Raw genomic sequence first — 18,797 nt, forward strand, 5'->3', positions numbered from 1 at the left:
ACTAATTACCTATAATAGCTTCGATCTGATGGACTTTCCGTTTCGTCTTCTTGTTTCTTATATACATCCATTTTACTAACACATATTTATTTCTAGATTTATATCTATGTCTATGTGCACTCCTATAAAGTCATTATATATTTAAATATATATGTATGTATTCTCAATAACATTTGTTTGAATGGTCAAAATGACCCATTCTGTAAAAGTAGGTATTATATATATTTCTCCGAAAATAAAAGAAGAGAAAGATTGTGGTGAATAGCATATAATCCAGTTAAGAACTATGCTACACGAGCATATGCTTTTGTATAATGGTCATGTTACTGAGCTGCGAACCACAAGGTCCCAGGTTCTATCCTCGCCCATACCAATCTGCTACATTGGTGACCTCGGACAATGAACTTTCAACCTTCGTACAGCTGCTGTGGCGCCATTTACGCGCAACCAAAGTCGTCAGATTCACTTGACGCAGCAACCACTCACCCACACACACGCTAGCTATAACGCTTGGCGCTACTCAACTGGGTACAGACCCATTAGACAACAGCTAAAATACATCGCCACTCAACAGCCATATCGTTCGTCTCACTGGAGGGAGAGTCTGTAGTGAATAGCATATAATCCAGTTAACAACTACGCTACACAGGCATATTCTCTTGTATCCTGGTTATGTTACTGAACTGCGAGCCATAAGGTCCCAGGTTCTACCCTCGCGCATCATATAACCGCTAAAAGATAATTATGCAATTAGTTGTCTTATAAACTCAATTAAAATATTCTCATAAAATAGGGCAATAATTTTCTTGAAGGAAATTAACGAAAAGTTTTCTCAGAGGTGTCAAAACGACCCTTTGGTAAACCTAGTGTTAAAAATCTATTTTTTGTCATAAATACAATTCTTATTTTATATTCTACTTTTTTTTTCTTTTTATACTTAGTTTATTACACTCAATTTAATGACAGTATTACTAAAACATGGAATCCATCATCTCCATGAGAATAAAGTAAAAGAATATTTATTCCCTTGTGTTAAATAGATCCTTTTTATTCATCACTGTATATTTATACCAATAAAACTCCATTAATTTTCCCCAACGGACAATAAACGAAACGAAGCTCATCTATTCTGTAATTATGATATCCCCCCAATAAGCAGGTAACCTGAATAATAAGATTTACCCTATCACTAGCGTTTATCAACTATGACAGGCACACGGAAATCAATACCCTTATCTGGGCACAAAAGAAAACTGTTCGCATAAGCACATCAGAATCAATAAACATAGCTAAGACGTCAACATTTATTCGCCGGCCATGAAAGAATAACAGCCGTCCGAAAACAAACTTTTGTATAAGTGATATGTTTTCTTCTTACGAATCGAAATTCTCCGCCATCTACGGGTTGAAGATAATTACACCATTTTATCTTGTCCCTGAGAAATGCTGCTCACTACATACGGCAGCTTGTTTACTACAGCCTCTCAACACTCCACGCAAGCCCGGCTACATATTGGACACATTCATTCGGGGAATGGAGTTGAAAATTTGCTTGGAGCCGTAATTCCCTCAACAGGCCCGATAGACATGACTCGCATCGGAGATTTGGAGACAAATTACCCTTTCCTTTTGTCATGGGAAGCTGAAAAGATAATTATCTCTTGGATCAGAAGAAAATGTCATTTACATTTTCGCTTACTGTTGCTATAGGCTGTCAAATTGAATAAGAGGAAATACCGGAGGTATTTGTGAATTTGTAGCAACATGCGTTTGTTCAGGCTTTGTCATTCGGGCATGCTTATAAAATATGAAGAGTATCAGAATAATTTAGGGGGAGAACTCTAAGAGAATGGATTGGTGTAGCGTCAAAAACGGACAATTCTGCTAAAGGAGGTACGGGATGTATGATGAAAAATCTCTCTCTCTTTCTCGCTAGAAATTACGTTTCAAATTTTCTCCTCTGTTGTATTCATTTGAAATGTATAATTAATTAGCAATGAATCAGAGAAAGTTTTCTATTCGGCTTCTATTATTTTGCTGAGATTATTTCCGCTCTGCATTCTTAATTTTTCAGTCTGTTTCCAACTACCTGTTATTCATTCGAAAAAAGAATTTAAATAAAATATTTATCAAGATTTGTTTTTTTACAATTCAAGATTTTTTTCAATTTCTTTGCTTTTAATTAAATGATATACGTTATTTTAATGGAAAAAAAACTATTCTTTTTAAAATGTAAATGCGATTGAGATAAAGAGATTATCTAAATAGAATTTTCCATAATACATTTTTATGTACATTTTTTGCATATATTTTTGATGCAGCAAGATTAGAAAAGTTTTTCAGCGTTTTCTTACTAAATAAATATTTAATTGTTAGTCTTTTTTAATGCAATAAAAGAAAAATAACATCTTTCTCAATGTTTCATTTTTTGAATTATAATTACATAGTAGCATGACAAACTAAACAAATAATTTTGTCTAAAATTATTTAATGTGAATAAAATGCGCTTTATTAATAACAGTAAATAAATAAAAAATAGGAACTGATTTAATTTAATTTATTCGAATTTATTAAATAAATTTTCAAAATAAAACATTCCTCACATTTTAAGATTTTCAAACTTAAATCATTTAATTTCACATTATATTTATCGAATCTTAGAAAGAATACATGTTTGACAATTTCGAAACATATTAATTTTCTTATGATTTTCAATATAGTTAAACATTTTAAAAACTTCCCCACTTTGCAATAAAAATGGCCATTTGAAATTATTTGTTTAATTGATTTCCATAATAGCTGTTATATATGTACTAACTAATTAATAAGTAATGTAATCCTTTTTTTTGTATATCTGATGTTATTTAAAAAAGTACGAAGTGCAAAATGAAGTTACCAACATTTATTCAACGTCTAAATAAATAATTTTATATAATTGCATAAATTTTCCTCACACTTTTGAACCTTTATTGAATTGTTTTATTTCCTTCAAATAGATTCTAAATTAATCATTACGTACTTTTTAATTAATCAATTAATTTTAAAATAAGGACACTTTAGTATTGAAATTACACATGCATATACACAGCCTATATATATTTTTTAAAATTTTGCAAGATTTTTAATCACACAGAACTTTAAATCTTACAGAAGAAGACATGCAGAATAAAACACACTTATATGTACATTTTTCCATTCGTATTTTTAAATTAATTGTAAGCAATTTTTAATGAAAACAATGAAAAGTAAATACTATTTTGAGCTAAGATGCAAGAATAATCAGATAGATAGATTATTGCAAAAAATAAAAAAATAATAAAGCGCCAATCGCAGTTCGTAAGATTATCAATACTCGGATTAATTTTTTGCTCCATTTTGGCATTGGAAAAAATATATTAAAACTAAAGCTAAATTTTTTAAAAATACACATGTTTTTATTCAAATTCATGAAATATAATCTAATTAGTGGCGGTCATGTATTTCTATAGGATATTGCATGCATTTAATTTCAACTATATCTCGGATGCACAATCCGATGTGCATAAATCCCTCATCAATATTCTTTGGCAACTGTGATCGACATTAAAATGGATTTATTTTAATACCCTTAACTCCATTTTGTTTATTTTGCACGTGAGCTTTCATAATGAGCAGAGTGGTATGTGCTCAATGTGAAAAAAAAGTGACTTTTCGAGAGAGAGGTATGTACATTTTAGGCTTTGTTTTACTATAATGCATTTCATTTTCTGATTCATCATATAAACTGCGGAACTAAGCAAAATATTTTCTTTGTGTTTACAGTTACAAGAAAATAATATTGCCAATTTTTGATGCAACGATGGAAACCTTTTGAATTTTAATGAAGCATGCAAATATCAGTTTTAAAAAAATCTCAAATTTCAGGAAAAAACACATTCTAATTTAATAAAAATTATTGAAAATATGATGTTTTGAATTTTTAAATAGTGAAATAATTATTCTTTTATAATATCAGTTTCTGAAGATAATGAGATAAAATTTTCTTTTTTGGAAATTAATTTTAACTAAATAAAATTATATTTAAAATTAAGGAAAACAAAACTAAAAAGTTATTTCGAGGTGCATATTGCATTCTCTAAAGTATATTTGTTTTTAATTTGTTTCATCCAGTTCAATGATCTCTTTGTTGAATTCTTAAAGACACAGATACATTTTTCTATATTAGAAGCAAAAAACGGAGAAAAGAATATATTAGAATTGCAAATACGCTGTTCAATCTATTTTAGTGAAAAATAAATAAATATTTTTAATATACCTTAAAAATCTAAATATATGAAATTTAATTATGAAGTATTTTATTTTCTGTGATTTGATATTTTACTTTGTGTATTTTGTGTGATGAGATTTTATGTGAGATATTGATCAATAATTCATAATTATATTAATCTAGGAATGGGTTTTCGGATACCTACGCTATCGGTAAATATTTCAAAAGAAGGGATTTTCATTATAATGTTAATAGAAATTGGATATAATTTAAATTATTTCTATCAAAATACTAAATGATAAACAACTTTGAAAATACATTGATTGTTGTGACCTCTTTCAAGGATAGCGATATTTTAATCAGAAACATTTTTGAATTTAAGATTTTCTTATTGATTATCACATAGAAGGCAGATATACGAATTTAATATTCATATCAAAATAAAATTGTTTTTTATTAACTATCACAGTAGATATTTTATTATTATCCCCTGTGATAACATATAGCCATATATATAATTAATAATGTGATATATTTACATTTGCATTTATTTCATAAACACGCTTAAATGGAAGATAAATAGAACTTTCAATAAAGCAGATGTCGATTGAATAACTTTCCAGGAATTGGTTTTAAAAGCTATTTTGACAGATGATACGAAGTACTTTTTTCATCTTCATAATTTTGCATGAAATATCAGTTTAATTTCATTTGTTAAAAATATGAATGATTAAACTGTATTGAAGTAAATATTATAAAAACAGTAATATGGTTAAATACTCAACTATTTATTTCCAAATAGTATTCTAAAGGATTTAAAATTAACTGAAATATTTGAAAGGATTTTTTTTCATCTCCTAATTGTACTTGCCTTAATAAAACTACATATACAATTTAAAAAGTTTTATTTAAGAGTATCATTTAAAGATTGTACATTTCGAAGATATGTAGAGTCGTCGTTTTCAATATGCAAGAAGGTTATAATAGCTGTTGGTATTGTTTTAATTTCGTTTAGTCCAGTATTTTTAGATACTTTACCTTTGTTGCTGAATTACACAGATCATGAGAAAGTTACAAGTAACAAAGAAAAAGAGTTATATTTTGTATATTAGTCACAGCAATTTTAAATCTCTAGATAGTACCTTTGGGAAAGATCTCTCTTCCTGAAAAATAGAAGAAGTTGTCATGCATTCATATTTATTTTGGAAGAAATCATCCAGTCACTGGTCTTTAAATAATTTGTAGTAACACTGAGTAATTATAGCAAGAATGTACATTGCTGTATATCTGTTGTATTAGTAACACTGAATAAAAACACAACTGCATTGGTCAGGGTGTACTATAATTCAGCTTATAATTCAGGGGCAGTTCATCATTTATTTACCAAGTAATGTAAACCGTGATTGAGTTATTTACAGCTAAATACAGGCCGATATAGCCTGGTTGGTACGGCGTCGGATTCGCGTCTCTTAGGTTGCGAGTTCGAATCCCGCCGGCCGAAGATTACACGCTTGCTTAGTGGCTGACGCGCGTTAAATTTGTCGTGGTCACAAAGTCCTCCATGTCGAGAGTAATACCTCTGGGGGTACTTTATTAGGGGGGATCGTTCACTGATTCAGGTCTGAATTACGAACTGTGGTTGCGTGAATGAAATTTGTGAATGAAGTTCGCCCCGTAAAAAGGGTCGTGACGTATGTATAGTTAAGTCGTTCTCTTGGTCCTAGATGGCGCTACTATAGAAACAAGAGGCTCTTCCCCTCAGGTTTAAACCGGCTGTCTCTGAACAGTGGGCTTGTTCATGGCAAGTGCCATAAGAAACAACAACAACAACAGCTAAAGAAAAGTAAGGAATTCAAATCAACTCTGCAGGCACAAAAATGCATCATACAGAACGTCTGACATCCAATATTAGTAAAGTCAGTTTTATAGCCTTGAGATTGTACAATTAAGAAGGCGTGGCACCCTATGTTAGTAATATAAATTTGCTGGTAAAACCTATTGTTGTAACTAATGTTTAGTAACATTGTATAAGAACTCAAGTAGATTGAGAAGTTTATTGGTCAAGGACAGTTCATCATTTATTTAACAAGTAAGTTAACCTTAACCAAATTATTTATGGCTAAATGAAGGAATTCAAATCAGTTTTGCAGTTGCTTGAATGCAGAATACAACAGGAAGTCTGACATTCTAAATAAGTCAAATCATTTTTTATAGTCTTGAGATTGTACAAGAAAGAAAGTGTGGCATCCTAAGTTAGTCAGATCAATTTTCCTGTGCATTTAGGATAAATTTTCGCATATAATATATCAATTGGAGGAAACATCCTTTTAACCAACCCTACAGAAGGGAACACTTTAGTACTAAAACCTATATTGTTCTATTTATTTTTAGATAACATTGATTAAGAACATTAGAGAATAAAATTTATAACTTTCTTCCTCTTATTGACTGTGCTATTTATCAAATTATTCTTAGACTCATTGAGTCACATGTGATCACAGCCACTCCTTATTTTCTTAGGAAATGAATCCTTCTATAGAGCAAATAGAGCTACAAATAAATTCATTCTTTGGTGGTGAAAAATTTAAATGATTTCTCGACGTAACACTTTACAGCATGAACTAACAGTATAAGTAAATAATATTTTCGAAAATATCTGATTCTACGAGAGCAGGTCAAAATATATCTACACTTTTGACATAACTGTGCTTAAACTGTGCACGCTGACTTCTGCCCGCGCTTATTTTATTGTTATACTGTTGTAGTAATGCTATGAACGTTTGATCATAATTCCGTCATTTTCCTTCCTTCTGTTGCAGATATATCATGTCTGCTCCATTAGAAGTTTGCACCAAAAACGAACAGTAATCCTATTCCTCTGGTCAGAGGGTGTCAAATGATGAGGCATTCATCGAAGACTATCATCACAATATGAGGGAAGTGCACTATCACGTAAAAATGTGTTTTTGTGGCACGAGAAGTTTAAAAGTGGTCGAACAAGTGTAACGCATGAAGTGGGAGCAGGACGGCCATCAACCTCCACTACAGATGACAAAATTCAGCAAGCTCGAGAGATGGTTCTGGTGAATAAGCGATCAACAGTACGAGCTATAATGAAATGTTGGAAAAGAAGCTAACACCAGCAATTCGCAACAAACGTCGCGGTTTATTGTCGAAGAAAGTTTTGTTGTTCCTTGACTATGCGAGGCCGCACATGGCTCATCACGCTATTGAAACCATCAACAAGATGAAATTTGAGTTATAGGAACACCCTTCTTACAGCCCAGACCTAGCTCCACCTGACTTTCACTTATTTGGGCCACTCAAGGATGCTTTGCGTGGTTGCCGATTTGTCTCAGATTTAAACGTGCAAAATACGATGCAAAAGTGACTTCAGGACCAACCGAAAACCTTTTATTTGGAAGGAATACTTAAGCTCGTTGACCGTTGGGTCAAGTGCATTGAAAAGGAGTGAGAATATATAGAAAAATGATGTGCCAAGTATAACCCTAGCTTCATGTTAATAAACTGTAGAATGAAAAGTGTAGATAATTTTTGATTTGCCAACATACTATAAGCATATATTTAAAACATATAAAACAATTAGAGTTTCAGTGCTCATTAAGTTATACAATATCAATTGAAGCATTCATTTGGCCAAATTATTAAACAGGACAACATCACCTCTTCAGACATAATCTCCAGATCCACCGAACCTTTAGTAAAACACATTCTGCGAATTGAAATTCGGAGATGCTATTAGCAGGCTCATCACAATCCCATTTCATTCTAATTGATAACGACTGTGGACTAAGAGCTGTTAAGTACAACCAATCGCTGTTGTAAGAGAGGCATAATTTCATTGAGATAATTGAGATTTACATCAGTAGTTACCTTAAATAACAGGCTCTAAGAGTGTGATCTGAATAGTTAGAAATTGCTACTAAATGAATAAAAGATAAGATAAGGAGGGATTAATATAGGATTTTTCATATAATCTTGAACACAAATTAATGGAAGAATGCAAATGAATTAAAATGTGATTAGTGTCTAATTAGTGTCTAGCCATTTCTCCTGTAATTTTAATACGCGCAGTTACTTTTTTTTCAAAGTTCCTATTAATTATATTCATGTAATATGTATAAGATTTTGTTCATCATAATGTTATTTATATATGCTTAATATGTTTTAAATATATGCTTATAGTATGTTGGCAAATCAAAAATTATCTACACTTTTCATTCTACAGTTTATTAACATGAAGCTAGGGTTATACTTGGCACATCATTTTTCTATATATTCTCACTCCTTTTCATCATAATGTTATTTATATTTCAAAATGATGCGCAGATATCATATTTTCATCCTATCAAAATCTTAAACGCTAAATATATTTTCTTCAAGTTTTGCCCACAAATTCTGAGAAACATTAGGAAGATTTTATTGAAGATTTCATGGCAATTAATAAAGGGTTTATTTTTAGTAGCTTAAAGTTATGTCCCCTCTGCACACGAGCCTTATTTTGCTATTATGACGATGCCCAAGAACTTTTTAAAACATTTTAATTGGCATTTTTATAAGTTAAAAATGTTTTGAATTATTGCTAAGAGTTTTAAATAATTGATATGTTCGAGAATTCTTTGGCGAAAGAGAAGAATATATTTAAATAAAAATAAAATAAAATTGTAGAGGAAAAACAAATATTTTTCGTGGTAACACCGCTGAGTGTTAGTGTTAAATATAATTTTAACACCAATAAAGCTTCCGATAGTTGTTTTCCATACATTAACCATAAACAAATACTATAATTTAACTTCGAACTTTCTTAAAAAAACAGAATATTTACAGATTGATAGCATGTTCAGCATGGATAGCATGTTTAAACAAACTTAATAAAAAAATGCATTTTTTGGTCTCATAAACTTCAGAAATGTAGAGATTTATTCAGTCACGAGTTTGAGTTTTTTGATGATTCAAATACATTTTCTTTCTATAATTCTGTACGCGAGAAAGTGAAAAGGCAAGAGAAAGTCGGAAAAACTGTTGCATCTTCAATAATATGATTTTCAATTTTCAATATTTTTTTTCATAGCTGGAATGCATTTATGGTGTTACATAAAACTGCTATATTTAAGATTATTTTATCTTTCGCATGAAAAGAGTATTTTATGAGTATCCATTATCAATGATTCTCTTTGATCTGATGATTCTAATCATTCCGTTTCGTCTAGCATATCATATCTAGGCCTTATATAAAAATGTCGTGATATATGGGCATTTTCTTTTGGTCAAGATGACTTTGGAATAACTAATCAATACCTGAAGCAATAAGTCTGAATTAATCCCTAAAATAAGATGAATATTCGTTTTTTTGAAAACAAGCCGAACTGCTTTCCTTGTTAGAAAATTTAGAAAAACTCCAGATTGATATTGACAAGATAAATAAGTTTTTAAAGCAAAACTTTTGTGTAATAGTTTCTTAATAGGATTGACCAAGAAGATAGAACTTACTTATTTTTCTTCTTTCAGTCTATGATTTTTAACCAATGTTTGATATACCATATATGTATTACTTTTATTGCTTATTTATTATTTTTCCAATAATTCTTATTATTAATTATTTTTCCAATAATTCTTATTAATTAACGAAACACTATTTGATAATCCTTCTTGAGTTATTTCCATACAATTAATTTTTCTGACTTTAAAATTTTGAATGAATTTCCATTTTCCTACTTATAATTCTGATGGTACTACAAGTAAAATTCAGTTCTCCTGCAAATTGAAACTCCAACGCTTTTCAATAATTATGATTATCCAAAATCTTAATACTAGAAAGTAATTAAATAAAAAAAAGGGAATTTCTTTAATTCGAAAATTAATTTTTATTTTCCAATAATCGTGATTAGTTATTAAAACAATATGTAAAAATCCTTCTTGACTTCTTTCGATCTAATTAAATTTTTCATTCCTTAACATTTTAAATGAACTTTCAATTAACTATTTATAATTCTAACAGTTATCCTAAAAGTTAAATTCATTTCTTTTGCAAATTGAAACTCCTCCACTTTTGATTAATTATACTTATCCGAAATCGATATATTAGAAAGCAATTATAAAAAAAAATTAAATTCGAAATTAATTTTTAAGAAAATTGTAATATTTATAAGATTTCAGAAACCATATAAAATTTTGAAATTTACTTTTAATTTTATGCACTACAAATATATGAGAGTAAAATGCTGAAGAATTTTAATTTTATTATAACCCATTTACAAAAGGTACCTGCATAAATTTATGATATTATGATCTGTTATAATGTTTATAACTGATTTTTAAAATATGCAATAATTTTAGCCTCTAAATGATTTCTGTTTCTTAATTCATTTATTTACCTGTCAATAAACATATCTGTTCATTTAAACCAGTTCCTATAGTTTTAGTCTTCTTTACGGGTAACCATAAAATCTATCTTAATTGAAGCAATTTATTCCAGATCTAGAACCATTTTCAGTCCCAATTTATGTGTCTCATTCTAGTACATCTAAATTTGCATGGCTTGGTCCGAAACTCATTTTCTTATCTTCCACTGTTCTACTGAATTTCAAAATTAGAACACTGGTAATGTGAACTAGCGGTCGTGAGTTAGTAACTAGATCACTAGTCTTGGATATTAGGCTTTGTGAGTTCATTCCTCGTCGCAGAGAAATAGTTCATCTTCAACAATTCACAAGTGATTTAAATATGCATGATATGAATATATTTATATTATTAAAGTTTTTTGGTTTCCATAAAGCAAAAATAGGGAAATAGATTTAAATAAAAAATAAATTTCGTGGATATTATATGATATAGAAAGAGAATATTTCATATTATTTGTATTTATTAAAATACAAGTTTTGTAATTCGATATTTATATCATTACAAAAATTCCAATGCATTATAGTTATTATGAATTGATAAATATTATCTGAATGATCATGACAATCATTAAGTTACCTCTAGTTACCCGAGATAAATTTCTCCTTATCATAAATTACCAAAAATATCTTAATAGTCTTAATTGGCAAATGATGAAACTCAGTATAAATTAAATGAAATAAAATGTAAAGAAAGCCCTTACTTTTCAATTTTACGTTTGATTAAATATTACACATTCAAGATCAGTTTTAAAAGTTATGTTAATAAATGCTTGGTATCTATAGTGAATAGAGTTTTCAAATAGTTCATTAATTCATAATCGAAATAAATAAAAAAATCAAATCAAGATTTCAAAAAACAGATAATTTAATTATTGTATTGGTCTCTATACTGATCAGAATATCCAGTATATTTTAAAGCAATATAGAGTATGTCCATGCTAATTGCCTCCAGTAATTAAAATTAGATATGAGCATTAATTCTAATATGTTTTATATGACTACTTGGCTTGGTCTTTGTTTGTTGATAGTTTACTCTATCAAAAGAATTAAACTTCTCGCTACAAGCGAAATATGGACTACCATTCGATTTCTTAATACGAGGAACATCAGCTTTTGTGAAATTCACTGATAAGTTACGAAGTTACGAACTCAATACAATGAACGATTCCGTGCTAAGATATTGAACGTAGCAACGATGTGAAGTGTTTCAAGATCGACACGGCGTTTTGCTGGTAGAATTTATGGCGCGAGAAAATAGCGAAGTGAACAAATAGCAGTATTGTGAAATGATTAGAAAACTGCATCGCGAAATAAGTGTTGTGACAACGCCACGGGCAGAATTTTGATTATTCATGACAATGCATGCCCACGTACTGCGCATAGCAAGGAACAATGTTTTATGGAATTGCGATAGGAAGTTTTTGATTACCCGTCTTTTAACCCGGATCTCACACCAAGTGACTTTCCTCTTTTCAAGCATTTAAAATCAAGCGGTTCCTGGCGATGAGGTCAGACCTCAATGGTTGCAATTACGGTTAGCATGTTTCTTTGACGAGGGCATCCTAACACTCATACCCCACCCCGATAAATGACTCAGAATGATCATACCTATATCGAAAAATTGTATTATCATTACTGTTTATTATTTAATTATTTTTATTTACAAATCATTGTTTCCTTTTTCATTGCTAAATTGGACCTACTCTCTGGAATTTCTTCGTATTTGCTGGTCTTGAAAATTTGCATGTGGTAATAATTAATTTAATTTCAGTTTATGTATTTGATTTTCTTTTGTTTGAAGAATATTATGAACATTTACAATGCAATTTCTCTTCCAGCTAAATCGCTTTTCTCTTTAAAGAACATACCGCATAAACATTGATTATAAACCGTTGATTTATTATGTCTTCCCACTGTATAAAAGAGAATCATACAACCATTCAGAATTTTATATATATTTTTTAGAGCTTGGATCTATTTGTTTAAAAATTCTATAGCTTAATGTAGGAAAAAAAAAGTTTGTGATTTTTTTATGCATCTCCGTATAAATAGATCCTAAAAAAAGAAGCTTAAAGGATTCAAATATCTTTATTTTAAAAAAATGATAAAAGATTACGAATATTTCTAAATAAATATTGATTTTTTTACTTTTAATAGCTGAATTTGGATGATCGAATGCCTCAAAATTCTCAATTATCCTCATAACAGCTTAACTACGTGACACAAATTGTGACAGATTACTCCATAGTTTTAACTAAAATAGTTTTTTTGGACAATTTCATCGATCGCTTTTATTTTCTAAAAGGAAGGAAGGAAGAGTAAGAGTTCTAGGAAGAAGAGTAACTTTCATAGCATATTTCGCTCACTCAAGACTTCTAACTTTTTTAATTTTTTATCGTTTTTAAATTTTTTGATAATTTTATGATACTATGATAGCATATGGGTGATAATTTTAGAAGATTTTAAAGAAACATAAATCATTGTACTTTATATGAAATGTAATAAATAGGAAGTCAGCAGTACTAAATATTGCTCTTACCCAAAAATATAGCATGCATTAAAGCATCGGAAATGGTTTCCCGAATATTTCCTCAGTCTCTAATAAAATCCCACCTCCACCCCCTCTCCTACATGAAACTGAAAACGCCGTGAGGACTCAGCTTTTTTATTTCAGCACATGAAAGTTGTATGCTTTATAATTATACAACTAGATAGTATAGTAGCTTCATGTTTAGTTTAGTTGTATTAACGCCCAGTTTAAAGCAACACTAGGGTTATTTTGGTACGGACCTCGTAATTCTAAACCGAGGTTAAATGACAAGGACGACACCTTAGCTGGCACCCCCTCTCCACACCACACCAGCGGGAGGACGTTTAGTCATGACGGATTTAGAGTGCAATAGACCGCCTTACACGACGGTTCTATGGTAGAACCGGGTCACGAACCACAAACCCTCCGGTTCCAAAGCTGAGACCTTGCTACCAGGCCACCGTGGCCCTGGTAGCTTCATGGTAAAGCAATTGTGTATTAACTAAATTCCATTGGCAATTCACGCTGGCACAGAATATCGAATATGCGATTTCGAGCCTTTTCTGGAATCAAAATTTAACAAAGAACATCGATTTTAGTCACTAAATCACGCACTGAATTTTCTTTATTTAAGTCAATTCGTTTTTCAGTTGTCTCGTTTAAATGCATGGGAAAATACAGACTGATAAACAATCAAGTCTTTGCCAGATTGATATTTGAATAAGAATTTACATTTTAGAAGCTAAATACGCACTATAAATTTTTATTTTATTGCTGTTGCGTTCATTTATATTCGTTTTACAAGATAGACGACGGACTTCGTCTGATTGAATTTCATTCAAATTTTGGTAGAAATCATCAAATTCTGTATTAAATCCCGTTTACGAATGTTATCTATTTGACAAATTCTTAAAATACATTTAATTCTAAAATTCTAAAAACTTAATTCTAAAAATATATTTTTTTGGATGCAAGGAGGTCTTGAGTTTAACTTTTTTGACGAATACACTACTTTCAATTTATATTCTTAAAGTGTGATAAAGTATAAAAATTAATGCGTAGAGAAGTTAAGGCAGGAGCCGCCTATTTATGCATTGTATAAATATGCAAATTTTCTGGATGAAATAGTTTATGCACACAATCAATACATTTTGCTTCTCTAATATTGAAATTTCTTCTGAATATATTAAAAATTAAAATTATTTTCTTATATATATTCTAAAAAATTCTGTTCTAAAATTTCTGGTATAAAAATTTTATACATATATTTCACAGTTTCGAACAAATGGCATTATGTAAAAGAAATTGGTAAAATCATCAAATATATTCGTAACGAAGTATATTTTTGCTAATTAAAACTAAAAACTCAAATTTCCCGAAATCATTTATTTATTAGGTACTTGCATGTATTATTTACCATTTATTCACTTAAAAAGGCATTTATTGAAAAAAAATTGGTAAAATATCTATCAAAAAAATATTTCTGCCTCATATAAGTCTTGCAATAAATTGTCGTCGATTTTTTTTTTTTTTTTGTTACTCCATGTCGTTCTTTGTGATTGACATCGAAATCACCACTCTTAAATCGTTGAAGCTAACACCGACCAATTGAGATATGAAGGAGCAATATCATAATAAGTTTCTAAAAGTGTATGATGGGTTTCGGCAGTAGATAGATTTCTACGAATCTAGAAAAAAAAAAAAAAAAAAAAAAGCAATGAACGTCGAAAATGCAATTTGGAGCGTTCCATGGTAGTGTCTTTATACATTAAATAACTCAATAATACTGAATGGAAAACTTTTAAAATGACAACAATAAAATAATTGTAAATTGATAAACCCCAAAACCATTGCCTTTTATATAGATACTTCGCATGTTTACCAATAGATGTCACTGATTAAAATACGAGCAAGCACCTGATATGAACAAACATTTCATTTTGGTAACGCGTTTATTTGACATTAAAAGAAAACAAGAACACCTCTAAACTTAATTTTCAGTAGGTACTTCCTTTAAAATAATGCAAATATAAAATGCATGTAATAATTAAGGTTAGTAAATGTACTAATGAGTATTCTAAGTACTGCTATTAAAATAAACTATAGCACTTAACTTTAATATTTAACAACATTAAAGTAACATTTGCGCAAAATGATGTTATTTAGATTACGTTTTAACTAAAGTTAGTAAATGAGGTCTTTAATACTTTCTTTAAAATTCTTTAATACTTAATATTTAATAAATCTTTTAATATTCCAGTTAAAGTACATTGCATCATATCAATGTGAATTCAATGAATCAGAATCGGAAAAAAAGGCTGATCACATTTCCAACAATTATACTTCATAAATTTGATTTAATGTAGAATTATTGTTTTGTATATTTTCCCTAATTGGACAAATATACTCAATATCTCAATTCTTCGTTTTCATGAATCTGAAAGTTTTTTTTTTTTTTTTGTACCCCAATTTCCCTCTTTTTTAACAGTAATTTGTAACACAGTTTCAAAACGTAACTTTTCATAAAATGTAAATATCCATGATACGAAAGTAAAATTTCGATAAATATTTCATATAAATTTGACCGTTAAACACACTAAATTGTCTTCTCAAGAGTCGCCATTACACCCAAGGAAAATTTTCCTGAGCATCGCTTTTGCGCATTGTCTGAAAGAAACGGTTACAAATCAAAAGCAAAAACAGACGAAGAAAAGTAAGAAGGAAAGACAATCTAATATATATATACAGAGAGAGAGAAGCTCATTTATTTTGTAGTTATTATTTGAGTCATCATATCAGTTGCTTAAATATTTACAGCTGATCCATTTCTATATTTAATTTTTTATTTGTCTCTAATCATTATTAATCATTATTCTTATTCAAAGAAATGACGGTGGTTATATCTGGAAAATATCAGCCTTGTAAATTTCAAAATATTACTTTTATTAACTTCATATTATTCATAATATTTCTAATAACATTCTGAATATTATATATATATATAATAATATATAATATTCAGAATGTTATTAGAAATATTATAAATAATATTAAGTTAATAAAAGTAATATTTTGAAATTTACAAGGCTCTCTTTATATTATTATATATATATATAATATTCAGAATGTTATTAGAAATATTATGAATAATATGAAGTTAATAAAAGTAATATTTTGAAATTTACAAGGCTGATATTTTCCAGATATAACCACCGTCATTTCTTTGAATAAGAATAATGATTAATAATGATTAGAGACAAATAAAAAATTAAATATAGAAATGGATCAGCTGTAAATATTTAAGCAACTGATATGATGACTGAAATAATAACTACAAAAATAAACAGGCTTCTAAAATTAGGAACATTTCAATGAAAATTCAGTGAAGCTATGAGATATTTTGACAATCAATTGCACGCCTTTTTATTATTCACTAAAAGGATGATGAACCTTCTACTAAAATTTTCTAAAAATAATTGAAATGCCAGAAGCTCAGCAAGAAGAGTGACAATTCAGTTAATGCGATTCCGAATATTTAATTACAAAAGAAAATTTCAATTCCTTTTGAATTTTCAATAACGAATAAACTGTTACTAAATTTTTTGAACTGGTTTGATAGATAATAAATTCGAAAATCCGTTAAAGCTTAATCTTTATTTTGAAGAACTTAAAGGATATTAAAGAACAAACTACTACACAGATGTTGGAAAATATATGTCAGTATTCTTTTTAAGAACACGATTACTGTTATGGGATTAGTTAAATTCTTTCATGATAAGAATTAGAACAGACAACCATGCGTCTATAATTTTGTTTCATTTTTGTAAGTTTCAGCAGTTTAATTGGGCTATGTGAAAAATATTTTAATCGCTTTAATAATCTTTCGAAAGTCTCCCGTCTTGTAATAAAGAAACTGTTTAAAAATATGTTCTACTTCATAGATAATAAATATATTGTTCAATTAAAACGTACATCGTCAGAAATTCATACAAAAGCTCAAAAAGACATTGTATAGCAAAGAATGTTGATATTGTAACATAAATGATATTTTAAATGAATGCTTCTAATAAAATTATGCTTTATTTAAATAATTTAAATGATTATAAAAACTGTTCAAAAAGAATTCATATTCATTTTACCATACTCATAATGCAATATATTTACACAGATATCACTAAATAATTGGAAACAATTCCCGACATTATTTCCGTGGACACTATTCCATGTAATATTATATTTAATCTCTTTTTCATGGTACTAAATTACTGTGCAAGCGATTAAGCAATTCGAAGAATAGTAGATTTAAATACAGTTCATAGAAATGCCTACTTGAAACTAAACTCTATTATTTATTAACTCTCTCTCTCTCTTTATATATATATATATCAATTATGTAAGCGACAAATTGCAATTAATTCATTGCAACAACAGTATAAAAGATTCAAAGAAAACTCGCTGTAGGTAAACACTTCAGAGAAATTCCATCCAACTATTCACTACTGCACTATCTCTCCAATTTTTATAGTTCCGAGGATAAGTTATCGAATTATCTAGTATTATGCTGATTTTGTATCTTAAAATATAGAAATCATCAAGAATCTCACATATTTGAGATTCTTCATTTTTGTAGCGAAATTCATCTTAATTCATCACCAAGTCGCCAAATGGTCGGCGAGTTTGTCACCAAGGTTGGGCATCATTGACCCGGCATTCATTTAACATTCGCTAGAGACATTTGTAAAAATTATCTTCTTTTCTAAGAGACTAATTGCAAAAGAAGCAACATTATAGATTCGTCGCATTAGTATTGTAATGAAACATGTTTTCAGCAAATATTTCCGAAATAAAGGAGCTTGAAATACCTTTTATTGAAATATTTCGAAATCCCTTTATTTAAAAATAATCTTTTAGAATTAAAATTGTATCCATATCGACAGTTATACAAATTTTTATATTAGAATAATAAGTTAAATAATAAGTTCATGATAAATATATTACCATATTTCTCAAACAGGTTAACCCAATACTACTGCGTAATTATTATTTTTTAAATATATATTTTGAAACAGTCTGATTCAAAAGACTTCTATTTTTCTAAATGTCTTACGAATCAGACTGTTTCTAATTATGTAAACTGGAGGATAATTAATATATAGCAGAAATAGTATCAAAACTTTAATGTCTACCATAAACTGCTAAATGTAAACATTTCCAAATATCTGATTATCAAGCAATTCCTTGTCCAAAAAAGCATATATAAATTGAAAGTATCAGAAGTTCTATACTTTTATAATGTTGACTTTTTTTCTTTAGGTAAATAATTAGATATGTTTTATTACATAAATGGTTACATCTGCCTTTCATTTTAATCATTTTCTAATTGTTAGATATACTATTGTAGAAAAATATTATACTTTAAAAATATTTTATGCTATGTAGGGCCTTTTTGTTCTGGATATTTTCAAACTATCATATCAATACATAGATAATTTTTTAAATAATTTCTTCATTTTTAAAGGTGTTAGAATATTTATGAATTCTCGGGAATGATCCGTCTAAGTTATTTTCATTTTGTAATAATCTTGGTTATTTTCAATTT

This window comes from Argiope bruennichi, chromosome 9, assembly GCF_947563725.1.
Source record: "Argiope bruennichi chromosome 9, qqArgBrue1.1, whole genome shotgun sequence".
Classification (NCBI taxonomy): Eukaryota; Metazoa; Arthropoda; class Arachnida; order Araneae; family Araneidae; genus Argiope; species Argiope bruennichi.